The sequence below is a fragment of the Passer montanus genome, unplaced genomic scaffold (genome assembly GCF_014805655.1).
Source record: "Passer montanus isolate IOZ18808 unplaced genomic scaffold, ASM1480565v1 scaffold10, whole genome shotgun sequence".
In the NCBI taxonomy this organism is placed as follows: domain Eukaryota; kingdom Metazoa; phylum Chordata; class Aves; order Passeriformes; family Passeridae; genus Passer; species Passer montanus.
This window is the reverse complement of record NW_024356505.1, coordinates 33,774,261-33,790,244: the sequence shown is the minus strand read 5'-3', so window position 1 is coordinate 33,790,244 and position 15,984 is coordinate 33,774,261. Positions and strand designations below refer to the sequence as shown.

The 15,984-nt window shown below is 39.5% G+C and overlaps 1 protein-coding gene and 1 long non-coding RNA gene across 2 annotated transcripts in view; one reads left to right on the top strand and one right to left on the bottom strand.

Moving 5' to 3' along the window:
* ADARB2 (adenosine deaminase RNA specific B2 (inactive)) overlaps window positions 1-15,984 on the bottom strand; it is a 305,822-nt gene that overhangs the window by 161,949 nt on the left and 127,889 nt on the right. The gene's annotated exons all lie outside the window — the stretch shown is intronic.
* On the top strand, window positions 1,132-14,973 carry LOC120503969. Its single transcript, XR_005627897.1, has 3 exons — window positions 1,132-1,255; window positions 9,936-10,007; window positions 14,856-14,973. It is a non-coding gene; the product is annotated as an uncharacterized LOC120503969 (long non-coding RNA).

Genomic DNA, 15,984 nt, shown 5'->3' with positions numbered 1-15,984 from the left:
TCTCATCTTCTCAGCATCCCTTCTTCTCTGCTTAGGCCTGTCCAGCCCTGTAAGTTTGTACCATGTGTGCTCCACTCTTGTTTCAGGTTCTCCAGGGTACAGCACTCAAAAGCAGCATGAACAAGTCCTGTCAGACAGTAAGGACAAGGCATTCTGCTATCCCAACCTACACTCCATCACTGTTTCTGTGGAAGAGGCAAAATTGCAAGAAAAGGAAATTTTCTTTTCCTTTCTCCTGTCCTTACAAAGCAAAACAAAGTCCCCAGCAGCTCCTCTGTGCTGCTGAATATGGAGAAAAGCATCTTGGTGGTCCTTCTGCCTGTCCTCTGCAGTGTGTGAAGAAACCCTTGCTCTCCATCCTGAAAAAGAGGGATGAGCAGAAAGATAGAAGAGATTTTCTTCTCTTACCTTGTGTATTCTGGTAATTACAGCAAGTCAAGCGGATGCAAGTAGAGGGTTATTTTGGTAATTGCCTATCTCTAAGGTATAAAACAGTATATTATGTACCATCTACAAATTAGGATTCAAAAGCAAAAACATGTGTTTAATTTTGATTTTAATTGCCTTTTTACTTCAAACATCTATTTTTCTCCCTGGTGCAAACAGACCTGAGGAATCTTGCAAAGATCAACAAAATCTTCCACAAATGCCAGGCATTTCTCTCGTGGTGGTGCTTGGCCCTGTGAGCATTTAATCTGCTAACTTTGACAGAAAGAGCAGTCTAATTTCTACAGCCTGCTTATTTTCAAAACAACAAATATTTACTGCATACTGCACTCTAAAGGATCCAATTATTAGTGTACCTCTGTTTGATTATCAATGACACAGTAATAATACCAGCAGCTGCTGAATTGTAAGTGAAAATAACCCTTTGTTCTCATTTTTCTTATCTGTAGACTATAACAGCACTCATGGGGACAATAACCTATGAAATAGATTAAAAGCCTGTTAAATGCTATTTTCAGCTTGGCAGATCACCAAACCCTAGCATACCCTTAAGCTCTGTTTCCTTTTAAATATTCCTTTTAGTATAACTATGTGACAACAGTAATGTGCTGTTTCACAGTGATTAAGTAACTGCACAAACAAGAGGTTTTAGGTTTATAAACAGGAGCTGGTCTCACAGGTGAACAGGACTGTGCTCAACTAAAGATATTAAGGCTTGTAGTAGAGGCTGTAGTGATTTTCTACCTGGAAAAATCTGTTCTAGTGACTTTAAACTAAACAGGAGGACATTGTTGGTTTTCCATTTTTGGTAAGTGTTGAACCCTCTTTTTTAACTCCAACTCCCATTTACAACACTAGATTCTGATTAGGAGGGAAATAATTAATATTTGTTCACTGAATAATTATGAGCTATGAGCTAATAATTCAAAAGCTATGAGCTGGAGTGGGGTTGCCAGTGGGAATGATGTAGACCAGACCCTTCCTTGGTGTGCCAATCTCCTTTTCCAAACCTCTGATGACTTGGGTCTACTTTATCTGTCTGAACAGAGGAACAGGAAAAAAGGGGAAAAAAAGCCCAAATTTGAAAGAATAAAGGAACCAGTAATGACAAAGAGTTTCCAATGCTGTTTTTTGTAGGAAATGGGGAAGACAGGGAAGCACAGGTCTAGGGTAAAATGGGACCAGGAGCTTTACTAGCAGTGAGGGAGGATGGGAGAAGGAACCAGTGCCTGGCACTGCTCTGCTGGAGCAGTTGCCATCACAGGGTAGATTGTGCCTCTATTCAGACATGGTACAAATCTGTCAAGTGCAGCACAGCAGGATTTGTGTTCTGCTTTCTGTACTCTTTTATCATATTTGGTTTTGACCAGAACTTCCCTCTTCAAGCTCAGAAGCTCTTCCTGTAGAAAGCTTTAACTTGCTTTACATCTTTTTGCATCAAAACAAGCCTGTAGATAAAATCCCAACTATTTCTGAATTCAGCTGATGGGAGTAAACATAAATAAAAAATATCCTAGCTCCTAACACCTTCCAAATAGTTAGAAATAAAACTAAAATATGTCTTTGTGTTTATGGACATATTTTGGATGTTTCTTTTAAAATTTAAATTGGAAATTATCATATGACTTCTGTATTAAGAAAGAAAAGTCTTTCCTCTTTTTGACGTATAAAATTTCATCAGTCTCTCTGCAGGAACAATAGGAGCACATGAAATTTTAAGCTGTAAGAAAGAACACTCCTCTCTTTGAATTTCAGCTTGCTAAAGGCCCAGAGACCTCTCACACACCTGAACATTCCAAAAAAACAGGAATGTGCCCAAGACTAAGAAATCTTCCTGTTTATTCAGGCAAAAGTCTGCTGCCTTGAGAAAACCAAAATGTGGGAAGAGTACCAAGATCTAAGAGCCTTTAAGACACTTTTTCCTCCTCAGCAGCAACCCAGCTTGCAGCTCCTCAGCCCCAAGCCATTCCTGGGGGTGGTTACTCCAGATCCTGAGCTGGAACAGGATCTTCTTGCTTTTAGAACTAGGCCATTATGTTCTTTAACCCAACACACATGAAACATTACTCTTCAAATCTCTTTGTATTCTTTGCTTGCTGCTGAGCTCTGGTACTCCCCCACAGACTTTTTTTCTCCCTTCCTTTTATCTCTACATCCATATTCAAAGTGATACGAATTTTAGCATGGTGCTGGATGTCATGCTCAAATACTCTTTCAGTGTCACCAGTATCATGATACAGCCCAAAAAAAAAAATAAATTAATTCCTTCATGCCTATATATCATTTGTATTTTTACTGGAAAACATGGGGGGGTGACAGATATTTTAGCATTTCTCTCAATTCCTTCTCCAGTTTCAATGTACATAAGACAGATCTGCAGTAGGAAAGGAAGAAGTCAGTCCTGCAGCCTCATGGAGACCCAGTACTGGACAGGATGCTTAAGGCTGGAATTTCAAAGAAGTCTTTGAAGGTCAAACTGCAGAACTCCATTGTAGCTTTAAAATGAATTGTGCCTTAAGGCCCCAACTGGAATATTTCTGCATGTGACATTTTAATGCACATCTTCAGGTTTTTGCTCATTTTCTGAAATCCTAAAATTTCACATTGAGCTGTGGGTTGAAATGAACTGGAAATATAAAGTGAAACTCAAATGAAAGCTCTAACTTTTACCTACTTCCAGGAGAAAACTTCAAATCCCTCTAGATCCTTCTGTGAAGAATGCTTTTGAAGCAAAAGCTTAGTTCTCTTTCTCTGGTGTATGCTATTATCTTTGTGCCTTAATTTCACCCACTTGCTTGTATCCCATAAGGAAGAACATGTTTCTATACATTCAGATGACCTGGTTAGAGAGATAGTGTTTGCAGTTAAAGCAACAATACCACAGCTCTGAAAATGAATAATATTTTAAGTATATTCTTATTATTTTGGGATTAAATTGAATAGAATCTTTGATTTTTCTGTTATTTTTGATACCAGCACCCTGGATTTGTGCTGGAAAGGGTGCTGGGAAGTCACTGATGATTGCAGAATACACCAAGGTTCTGCAAAGGAGTCAGAAAAAACTTGTGAAGGTTTATCATAAGTGATGACCTGGGTACTGGTACAGGAACATAAGAAATATCAGCTATATTCTGAGCATGAATTCTGCTTTTCTGATTCACTATAATTTTTTATTCAGAGCCTCATGAGATTTTTCAAGAAAAAAACCGGAGGAGCCTTAACTCTGAACTCTAACTATTGTATAATCACAGACCAGGATGGATGGACCACGAGAGGTCACCTAGTGCATTTCTCTGCCACCTACTATTCCAGAGTAAATTGTATTTTTCTAAAATTATTTTTAAAAGAGTGATCCAAAAAGCCAGAGTACATTGCCTGTGTAGGATTTTCTCATAATGCCACAGAGGACATAACAGCACTTCGGTACCTGCGTGATGCTGATGGCTGGAAAGTGAACATTGTAGTCAAACTGTGAACATTTATAATTTGATCCAAAACAGTGGGTTATCTAGCCACTCATTCTTAAAAATATAAACCAGCAAGGAAACCCCAGCCCCAGATGATTGTGATCAGTTTGCAGCTTGCTTTCCTGTGGAAAGATAAGCTTTCCTTGCCTGGAATGGGACAGATGGAGCCCTATGGGTTGCCACTCCACAGTGCCTCCAAGCACAACTCTCTGTACTGTAGCTGTTGTTACAGCAGCATATGCTTGGGAGATGCAAGCTGGTTTCCCTGAATTTAGCACTCTAACACCGCATGTTGGGCATCCAAGATTCATTGCTTGCCTCCCAAATCTCTCCATGTTTCCTTTTTTTCTCCTTTAAAGTGAACTTTTGTTTACCAGAGATACAAAACCACCAATTTGTGTGTACAGATAGATGTGTTCCTGTCCTTTGTATATTCTGTAATATGTGCAGTTGTGTGAAGAATTTTACAGGTGATGATCTAAATTTCAAGTCCCCACAAAAACAAATGGAGTCAAATTATCAGGCACTGATACAACTGATAGCAGTGCTGGAAATCCATGATCATCAGAGAGGCCACTGCAACACCAGAGAGCACCCACACCCTCCTGTTCATTGCTGTGAGAATAAGAGCAGATCCCTGATTAGCTTCTTGACCAGAAGGATAGCTTTGAATCCCAGAGGTAGATGCAGTGTCCCAACCTTGAGTCCCCAATGTCACTGTGGGCACTAAAGTATTTCCTGCCTCATTCCCAGCATAATCCCATGCAGATGATTTGAGCTCCACTGGCTCAACTCACCAGTCAATATATCAAACCAGAGCTGGGAATGATTCGTCTCCTCTCAAAGGAGTCAAAGTAGATAGGATGAATTCTTCATGAGAAGTGTCTATTCCTTTTCACTGACCACAGAGGGGGCTCTGGGTGAGCTGTCACCCAAAACTAAGGGGACACTATCTCTTGAGATTCCTGGGGATGATATCTAAAGTTGGGTGACACATTCAGTGTTCATTGCTATGCAATTGCACATGGATAACAGCCCAGATTTGTCCTGGCTACCCAGAGTGATTTTTACCTGATGTTATCTCAAAGCAGCTTGGAGTGACCACTGGGACCTACCTTCATTAACTGTGACCAGAACCAGCATTTCTGAGATGTCCCCTAGGACTTAACAGTGCTGGGTTTAGTGTTGGGTTTAGTACAGGTGACACTTGCTAATGCATCCCCTGAGAAAATCAAGTCTAGAAAGAAATATTCCATTGTCTCAGCCAGTCTGAGCCATAAAATGCTGAAATACTGTACTGCCCTGCAACCACGAGTCTCCCCAGTGCCAACCTCTGACAGTGTGACAGCAAAGTTAAGGCCCAGCACCTTTAGCTGACAGATGACCTTTAGCTGACTAAAGCTCTGGTACTTTTATTCCTGAGCCCCAGAAAACAAAACCAGGCTTATATAGATTTGCAAAGGCCATGAACGTACTGTTCCTGTAGGTTTTTTTGAGCAGGGTTCTTTTTTTGCTCACAAATGGTAGCAAAAGCTATTCTGGTAATACCCTGTGAAAAACAGGGCATTAAATTGGTGTCATTTTAGTGGATTAGTACTGTCACATCAGCTGCCACAGCTTTCTGCCTATGTCATCAACTGTGCTGCTGCCATTCTCTGCCCCCATCACACTGCAGACTTCACAGCAAAAGATGGAGTCAAAGGCAAGACATGCTCTAAATAGAACTGGTTAAATAAAGAGGGAACTGCTACTATTAGAGCTACAAAGAAGAGGGCTGGTCTGCTAAACTCATGGGATTTGGGTGGTATCAATGGTACTGAGCATTACAACATTTTTTCCTAAATGCATTTATTTGCATCAAAACAAAGTGGATTCTGTATTTCCTGGTTTCTAAATATGAGACTAATTTAGCTTTCTTGAAACCACAAGAAGGATGAGTGTGATGAACTATCTAATGCTTTCTAGGTAGGAGAATTTGAAGCCTTTTCTATGGCATAAATGACTAATAACTCCTAAGGTGTGTCCTGTACCCTACCAGGGGACTCGTTGTGCAGCCTTGGGCATGCTTTTTATGCGTCAATTGTCAAAAATGTGAATGACTCATGGGGGAGTTTCAGGTCCTCAGAAGGGCTAATTATCCAACTGAAATTCTTCCAATGTGTTTTGACTCTCCTAGTATCAGCAAAAGAGTCTTTCTTATCTATCTTTTAAGATCCCAGAGTACTGGGAATAAATAAGTGCAAAGTATTATTTCTATAGCATGATAAAATTCAGGACAATTATATTTAATGTAATCCTTTCACATATTTATGGTACCTTAAAATAAGAAAATAATTTTTGGACTTCACATTTGAGCAAAATATATAATCTATAACCTAAATGGAGTAGCAATTCTCCTTGGACTAGAAGGAAAATTCCTCTTGCAGACTGAATGCAAGCCTTTCAGCTGTGCAGTGAGCTGGAATAGAGAGCTGGCTGTTGCCAGAACAAGACTTTAGGCGAGGTGGGAGAAGAATGGAGCTGGGAATATCTCATTTCACATAGGGCTTGGAAACTTGTTGAAATGACAACTCTTTCTACAGAGTATTTTTCAAGAAAACTGTTATGATATGAAAACAAGAGTTTGGCTGGAACACTACCATTTATTTTGATGAAGATTTTATTTAGATACAACTTATACTTTTCAGGAATTTTCTTGACTATGTTTCAGGACAAACTGATAAAAGGGATTGAATTTTTGACAGGATGAGAAGAAATAGCCTCAAGTTGTGCTGGGAGAGGTTTACATTAGATGTTAGGAAAAAATTCTTTATAGGAATGTTTTTCAAGCATTGAAACATACAGTCCAGGGAAGTGGTGGAGCCATGATCCTTGGAATTATTGAAAAAATTGTGTGGGTATGGCACTTGAAGACATGATTTAATGGTGAATATGGTTGTGGTGCTAGGTTGACAGTTGGACTTGATAATCTTAAAGGTCTTTTCCAATCTTAACAATTCTGTGATTCCATGATTTCATTTTGACATCCTGGCCTTGCAGTCAGGAGAGTGGGAGTTCTTGGCTTCCAGACCACTGAAACAAACAGCACCACTGTTTCCAGGAAAGCACAACAGAGACCTGTAATGCTGGGAAAGGTGGATTGCAAATGGGTTCAGAAACTCTCCTCACTCTGGTTCAGCCCCTCAGTACTGTCATACCAGTATTCTTCAGCCTAACAGCAAAAAATGCCAATTCTTCATTAATCATGATGTTCACTTTGTCTTACTAAGGACGATAAATTTCTGCCTTGTGGAACTTGAATTAGGACCTCAATTTGACTTAATGAACTGAATTTTTAACATTTAAACAGTTTTCTTTTTCATGAACCTTTAAAAGCAGTCCTCATTCCCTTTCACTCAAACCTGTCCCCTAATCCTATATATATGTATATATATATATTTTTTTTTTATTATTTTTTTTGCTGCTCACAGTTCCCAGAGGAAAGTCTGGATGTTTTAGTTCCCTGCTGGGCCCAGCCCACATGACTTCATTTGTTATTACCATGTGCAGTCCATCTGAGACACAAGATTAAGTGACTTGCCACAGTCCAAGCTAAACATGTATTTAGAAAGTGTTTAATTTGTTTCACAGTTACAAATTCCATAGCATGCAAATGCCCTCAAAATGATGTTGAATTTGGGTATATAACCCCCTTGTATTGCTCTCCTCTTAGTATTTGTTTAATTTTTTTTCTTATTTCTCACAAACCCTAAACATAACATTCACTGTCAGTTAAATAGAGCAAATAACTTTCTGTAATTTCTGGTAATTTTTTTCTGAGGTATGGGGTGAGGAAAGAATTTAAGGTCTGATTTATTGAGTTACATTAATCCTTAAACAGCTTGGCCCTTATCTTGTCTCCCGTTGCTTTCTTCTGATTGAAGAAGTCTTATCAAAATGATCAATTTACTTTCCAGTTCTGATGCAATTTTGTGTGTGTTTTTGTTTTTAACTGGAAAGGCATTCAGCACTAGGAAGTTCTTGCCACACAGACCTAGGAACACTGACCTCTGTCTTGCAGACAATGTGATGAATTCAGAGAAATCTGCAGGACAAAGATGGATATTCATCTCCTCTGCCCGAAACTGTAGCCAGCTATGGATCTGTGTTCCAGCACCTGAACACAGCAAGGCCAATATTGTTGTCGGACAGGCAGTTAATGAAGCTCTTGAATGCATTGTGAAAATTGTCTTTGGTAATGACACTTGTCTGAGCCAACAACCTCTTGAAGTGCAAATGATGAAATGCTTTCCACAGCACAACACTCTGCTGCAATAATAAAGTGTTAAAGCAAAAGCTTCATGACAACCTTTGGGAAAGTCCAATTTAAAAATGCTTTTACATCTTATGTTTTCTATATTTTCTAATTCTCTTTATTAAGATATACAAACCAAATTCTCCACTACACAGACACTCTTATGCAGGTTTTCACCTCTTGAGGTTTAAGACTGTTAATAGTAGAAGGCAGCAGATTCTTCTATGTTCCTCTAATACACTTTTTTTTTCCCACTGAGAAGAACTTTGTGTACCTGTTTTTCAATAATATTAATTTTTCTTTTATTTCTTTCCAGACTGTGAGTTTTGGAAGCCACATCTTGAAACAAATATTTATACGGTTCTCTGCGTAATTCTGGATCTTTTTGGGAGTAAGGTTGATGTGATGTTCAGCCTTAACTCAGGTTCAAGGTCCATTTAGAAGTTCCTGTTTTCTTTGTTGAAGGCTTATTCTGGTGTCTGTCAGTTGCTGTTGCACAGAACTTCTTGCCATAGATGATTATTGTCACAGGTAATCAGCACTGTCAAAAATGGGGTCAAAGAAAGAGTCAAGTTCCAGACAGTGGAAAGCCACAAAAATAAAGATCTTAATAACAAAACACTGTACTGAACAAGAAGACAAGGGTGATCAGCTCTTATAAATCTGTGCTGCTGATGTGACAGGTCACCATGTGTTGAACCATCTGGATCCTCTTCATCTTGTTCTCCACCAACCCCTCTTACAGTAATGTTCAGTAATTTAGTGAAAAGGTGACAAACAGGGGGTTGGTTGATCTTTCTGCCTCTTGGCAGGAAAAGATGCAGTCTCTGGATTAGCTAGAACAAGGCCTTTGTACCTTAGGGATGAGCACTCGGAGGCAGCAAAGTGCGTGGGACCTGGCTGAGATGGGAAAACCTTAGCCCCTTACATCAAGGAAGACTCTTGTCTTAATCAGTCCTCTAAGGTTTTTGCTTCTCACCTGCATTTATGTGGCTCATATTTAGTATCTTATCTATTTCAGCCAAGCAATGATTTAGCTGGACCTTAATGCCGAAATAGGGATGATGGCACAGGAGTGAGTAACCACGAACTGTGATTATTTTGACTTTTAATGCCATCAGTAAGCTAAGAGAAAGAGAAAGCTTTAAATACACCCCAAATCCCAAAGGTAACCCTTGAGACCTGACTCCTCCCTAGTCCTTCCAAGCTCTGGCAGACAGATCATCCTGTCCTGCTCCCAGTGCCCATCCACACACCATCCTGCTCCAAGGACAGCCTCCCCGAGCCCACACCTTTCCCTGTCCTGCATGCAGCTTGGGCTGCCCACCTCCCCTGCTCCCCCACTCCACAGGTCCACATGGAATGGCTGATACTTTCTCCATCAGGGAAGAGGAAGACTCAAGAAATCAAGGAAGACTCAAGAGATCAAGGAAGAGAGCTTTATGGCACTAAGAGATCCACCTGGCTAATCATTGAGCAATTGCAATTTGTGAAAACTACACTGGGGAAATACATTTAAATTAAGACCACTCTCTTGCAGCCATGCCAGTCATGCTGGCTGGTTAATGGGGGACAGGACAGAAATGGGACTGGGAAAAGACAAAAAATTTGGGTTATGTTCAAAGGCACTGTGACACACTCCAGGTGATGTTTGACTTATTAAGATGGGAGATGAGGGCTAAAAGTGGTTCAGAAATGCATAAATTTGGTTTTCCTTCCTTTTACAGAAAATGTGGATGGGAGTGAATGAGAGCATGGCAGTTTCTGAACAAGTAGCACACTAATCCATTGTTTGAGAGGTGAGTTATTAAAATAGTATTTGAACTGTCATGTGTGCAAAACAAAATTTGCCATTTTCATCCAAATAATAAATGAAGAAACTGGAGAAAGAAATAGAAATACAGAAGCTGGAGTGACATCCATAAAAAATACGTACAAGTGAGAAAAATTTCAGCATATCAGAAGAACTCCCCAAGACGATGCAACTGCAGGAAACAATGTGTGTCACCAGAGCTTGCGATTTTGAAGAGTATGAACACATAGAGTATATACCATACCATATATACCAGTATATACCATAGAGTATACACCTGAAAACCCCAAGAAGAGTATGAACACATAGAGTATATACCAAAGATCACACCTGAAAACCCCAGCAGTGACTGCTACTGGAAAGATTGCCCAGTATGGTATCATGGCACTAGAAGAGGGATTAATTCTGGGCCTTGGGAGACCTTGGGAGAGTCTCCTCCCTAACTGTTCCTGTTTCTGTTCCCAGTCTTCTTGTCACTCTTACCTACTGGAAACACTCTGGAAAGATTGCCCAGTATGGTATCATGGCACTAGAAGAGGGATTCTTTCTGGGCCTTGCTATGACTTTGGGAGAGGGAGAGTCTCCTCCTTAACTGTTCCCCCTTCTATTCCCAGTCTTCTTGTCACTCTTACCTATTGGAAACACATCTGGGAGAAATGAAACCTGTGTGGAGCCCAGCACAACACCTGGAGCCTCAGCTACGACCTTTGGCTCTCACACAGTGCTGGCAACACTGCTGTACAACAAGGGAGTTCAGGCTGTGAACAGGTGTGGAGCCCAGCACAACACCTGGAGCCTCAGCTACGACCTTTGGCTCTCACACAACACTGCTGCACAACAAGGGAGTTCAGACTGCGAACAGAAACAAAAGATTTTTCCTCGAGAAGATGAGCAGGGCTTGACAATTGCACCCCCTTTCATACATTTCCTGCTTGCCATGCATCAGCCCATCAGTATGCTTCTGTGACTAGCAGTAAGGGTGCATTGAAGGGAAATGCCACTATCCAGAGAGAATGATCAATCTCTTTGACTTTGCCTGCAAACATGTTTCATCAGGGGGTCACTAATATGCTTTTATTGCCTCACTGTCAGAGATGATGCCATTACCAAGCCTGACAAAGTATTCTGTAGAGGGTTCCTTTTAATTTTATTTTTTATGCGATCATGAGAGACAGTAACCGATAAATTTAGTTCAACGCTTTCTCACTATTAACTAATTCTGAGTAAATCCATTGGGGCAGACTGGATACAAACACTTCAAAGAATTTTTACAGGATATTGAAAATTATATTCACTGTGGGACAGAGGTTTAAGTACTGAGCTGCTAGTGTTTTCTTTACCATTAAAGCTACAACACTGTTAAATGTCATTTAGTCAAAACACTGTATTCAGAAGGATTTGTAGCACAAGATGACTATTTGCTTTTAATAAACTTATTGCATCAGGGTGGTTATGTTAGCTTATTTCTGGGGGAAAGGGAGTTTGAGGAAAGATGATATTTCTTCCCTCAGTTTCTTTCTTAGGGTCCAATCCAGCTCCCACCAAAGGCAATGAGATTTTTGCTGTTGCTTACAGCAGGAATAGTCCCATGATCTCTCAGGGCTTTGAAGTGCTCAAATTCAAATTAAAATACAGGTTTTTATTTTTTAAATTTTTTTTGGAGTAAGGGAGGGAAAAAAGAAAAACCAACCCAAAACCCAATCAAACCAAACCCCCCAACTCTAGCAGAAACAAAACAAATAAGAGAACTGAAAAAAAGGTTTTTCTCATGGAGGTTTTTTCCCAAGCTACTTTCATATCCTATATAGCACCCTAAAAACTGGAACACAGGATGTGAAACCATGGAAACAGCTGGATGCGACAGAATTTTTGAACTACTTTTGTCAAGGTTTAGACTTTAGGGATTTTATTTTTTCTTAAAGTTTAATTGATTTTTTTCCCCCTACTGAAATCCGTAATATGTTGAGCTTGTTAAACTATGTTAGAGGTCACAGACTAAATTTAATTGGTAGTATTTCTTTTGAGCCTAATTTAAAGGTTGATTTGGCTTTATGGACAGACTCTTAGTTGTAGTAAATCAGTTCAGCTGTAATGGGACTCTGCTTTCATAAGTAGAAAATATGATCATTGGAGACTCAAATCCAATGCAAAATCTCAGGAAGAACATGAAAAAAAAAAAAAAAGAGGAAGTTCCTTTTTTGAAACACTGTTTTAATAAAACTTTATGTGAAATTAGAATATTTTGAAAGAGGTTAAAATGCATCCATAGTTCTGTTTCCATATAAACCAAGAAGGTAGGGTTGTCCTGAAGATATGGTTATATCTGAATATATCTGGTTATGGGGACTAACAGGAAGCAAGGGGTTTATTGGCAAATGCAATGTCAGTAAAATGTATTCAGAAACCACAGTCTCTCGATGCAAATGTGGAGGTGCATGGTCAGTGACACTTGATGGAAAAATGAGTGTGAAATCCAGCTACACTTGTTTTAGATGAGGTCAGTTGAGGTTGCTTTCCCTCAACCCAGATGTTCTGGAAGGAAGCACTAGGGAACCAGATAAAACACTACAACAAATGCAAGTTCATAATCTTTTCTATTTTTTAATTTAGAAATTGTTTTTTTCTTTTTCTAAGCAGCTCAGGAAATGCAAAGTACTGATAAACTTTTGACTGAAAGAAATGAACCTCCTAATCTTTAGGGATTCTGTCCTCACCAGTAAATGTGCAAGGTATTGGAAAAGTCCATGATGTAAATGTAAAAATCATTCATTAGTACCCAGTATTGACAAAAACTGTAATCTCAACAGAGTGAAATATAACACAGCCTCAAACTGAGTACAGTGTCTGAAATAAGGGAGCCTGTGCAGTTCTGAGATCTATGATCTGTGCATGAGCACCACATCTTCAATCTACTCCAGTATTTACATGGATCCTAAACATCAGAGCAATAAATCTTTCACTGGTGATACGGCACTTATATCCATTTTTCCTTACTTCTATTAACTGAAAAAGTAATTTCTGTATACATCATGCTTCAGTTAACTCATCTTGACAGCAATAATGTGAAGTGATGATCTCCTAAATAAAATCCAAACTTCCCACCTCTGGAATATGCACTAGAAACACTCTCTCCTTATTATACTTTACTAAACACAAATTTTGACAACATGAGCCACAGTATTGTGGTGACACAAAAAGCACCATAATGCTCTAGAAGTGCAAATCGACAATAAAACTTGTCCTTGAAACATTGCTTATTGCTAGAGGAATTGAGTTGGAATAGGATTTTCTGCTGAAAGGAAGTATTAGGAAGATCATCATTCAGGCGAGACTCGAAAATAAAAGGGGAAGATGTGTGGAGATATTCCCAAAGATGACAATTCTAGAAAGGATGAACCTCATCAAAATGGAACACAACAAAATTATCCTGTGGCGTTTTTCTTCATGGGGAATTCTGATCTCTGGGGAGGAACTGAAGCCTTCACAGTGACTTAAAAGGACTTTGGTTATGTCCTACCAAAAACAATAGCAGTAACAAATGTGTCATAAAGATAGAGCTTTATCTATGTTACAGATGGGAAATACCATCCTGTGGGCTACTTTCTCATTAAAGCAGACATTAGACACACACGAGCTGGAGAAGAAAGATCTGAATAAAAAATTTGGGCTTATAGCACACAAGGAGAAATTTTCTCCACTGTGGCTGTGACCTTCTGCCCAAACACAGGCAAAAAACATTTCCTTTGTTGTAGAAAGTTACAATGCCTTTATAGAGAAGAAAATGCCTGAGGGCTGAAATTTGGTTCTGAAGAAAAGTCCTCACTGAAGAAATTAAAATTTGGTGAGAGCTCCTGCATGGTGACTGACCTGTGACCAGCTGAAAATTGCCATTACATATTTGCTCAGTACTTGTACAGCTCACAGTGTTTGCAGCAAGGCAAGATGCTCTGAAGAGGTCCAAACCTCAAGTGACAAAACTCATGAATTTAAGTGAAAATCGTTTGCTGAAATGGAAAGACCACAGTCTTTCTGCAACAAACATAAATACTGCCACAAATTACATTCTACTGCAGCCCTGCTCTTCTGTCAGCCATGACTGCAGCACTCTGTGTGTGCATGAGCTGAGCCACAGCTACACCTTTGCATAATTGAATACTGCAATCTCATTATACAGCGCCTGAATGTCATACTTCAAGAAACCTTTTTAAGATACTTCTTCAGGTGTCCATCTGAATATTTTCTAAAATTTTAGACAGTCATTACTAATTTTAAATAGTTGTAAAATAAGTGGACAAGGAGGTCTTCCTCTCATCAAACTTTAAGACTTTGAATGAGTTGCAAAGGGTGTGTGTGAGATCCTCTCACTGCTTTGGCTGACCAAAGAAATAAAAGAAGCCACAGGCTAGCTCTCAAAATGGAAAGCAGATTTGTAACCAAAATTAATGAATTTCACTTAGGAAAAATGAACTTGGATGAAACATATAACTTTTCTGCTCCACGCATATCTAGTTGTTTTCATTCTACAAAATGCCTTTGCTCACATATGATTTCAACCAATTATTTCACAAACCCTGTGAAGAGCAATGGCGAGTATAATACTTAAAGGACAAGGACAAATGCTGTACATGTTTGCATAAGGTCCAAAATTCAATTAAAGTCAGCAGAAACAACACTCAGATAAATTGCAGTTGTACCAGAGTGAACAGCTATGACAGTGCATTTGCCTGATCTTTTGCTTAGTCTTAGTACATCTTGGAATCTCCTTCCCAAGCGTCCCAGCAACATCATCTCATGTGTTCCATTTCTGAGCTGGTGATGTTCCTTCTTGTTCTAGGATCTGATTTCTGGTGGGTTCATGACTTGTGCTGATAATGGTAAGTTTGGGAGTTGTGGCTGCACAGACACCAACACTGTCATTTCCAGCAGTGGCAATTCTCCCACCAGAGAACCCTTGGTTGCTCTGCCTGTTGCTGCTGCCAGGACAACAGGACATCTCTTCCCATCCCTGCCATTCTCTCCTGCTTATAGGCAGTGAATTAGCACCTGTTTCCTGACACCACAGCAGGAAATTAGAAGGGAAACAGAAACCTGAAATGATTTCTCTCTCTAAAGTGCTCCTAGGACAGTGTAGCTACATGCTGTCTCTTAGAGAATTGGTGTTTGATGTGGTTTAATTTTGAACAAATCTTTATGGATGTGTGAAAAGCCCATTTAAGGAGCAGAACATCTGTCCAGATGGTGTTGGCATAGCTGAATGTGCCTTTAGGAAATGAGATGGACTAGATGACCTTTTGAGGTCCCTTCCACTTTTGTTTTCTCTGACTCGATTTTTTACAATGGAAACTGAAGTGCTTTAACACTATTCACAAGTGAGCACAACTGCCAAGAAAAATACACACTGGAGGGAAAAATCCTCTTTGACTGCTCTATTTTTTTTAACCTAATGTACAGCTAGATCTTCTTCCAGAAAGAGTCTAATTTTTTACTGTTTCTTGTGAGTACTGGCTATTTTTACTACTTTTATATCTCTTGTAGAGGCATTTCTTTCAGACAGAATACTCTTAGCCCTGTTAAGTATTTGATCCTCTTTTTTCAAAGCAGACATCACATTCTAACCTTAACGCTTTGTATTGTGATTTTGCCTTTTTTCCTTTTTTTCCTCTCTCTTTTTTTTTTTATTTTGTTGGAAGTCTCTGTAATCTAAATATGTCTTTATTTCCAAGAGGATGACTGTTTCCTAGGGGATGACACTGCTTCTGGCCGAGACAAAAGGTGTTCCACCCAAGGAAAACTTCTGAAGTGCTAAACACAAGGATGTACTTTTCATTTCATCCTCAGTGCAGACAGCTTTTCTCACCCACAGGAAGGCCTCAGCTGCTGTTACCATGTCTTTATCTGTATGGCTTCATTTGTTATTTGCATCCTTGGCACTTCTGCTTTGGTAGTGATTTAGCAAAGGGTCA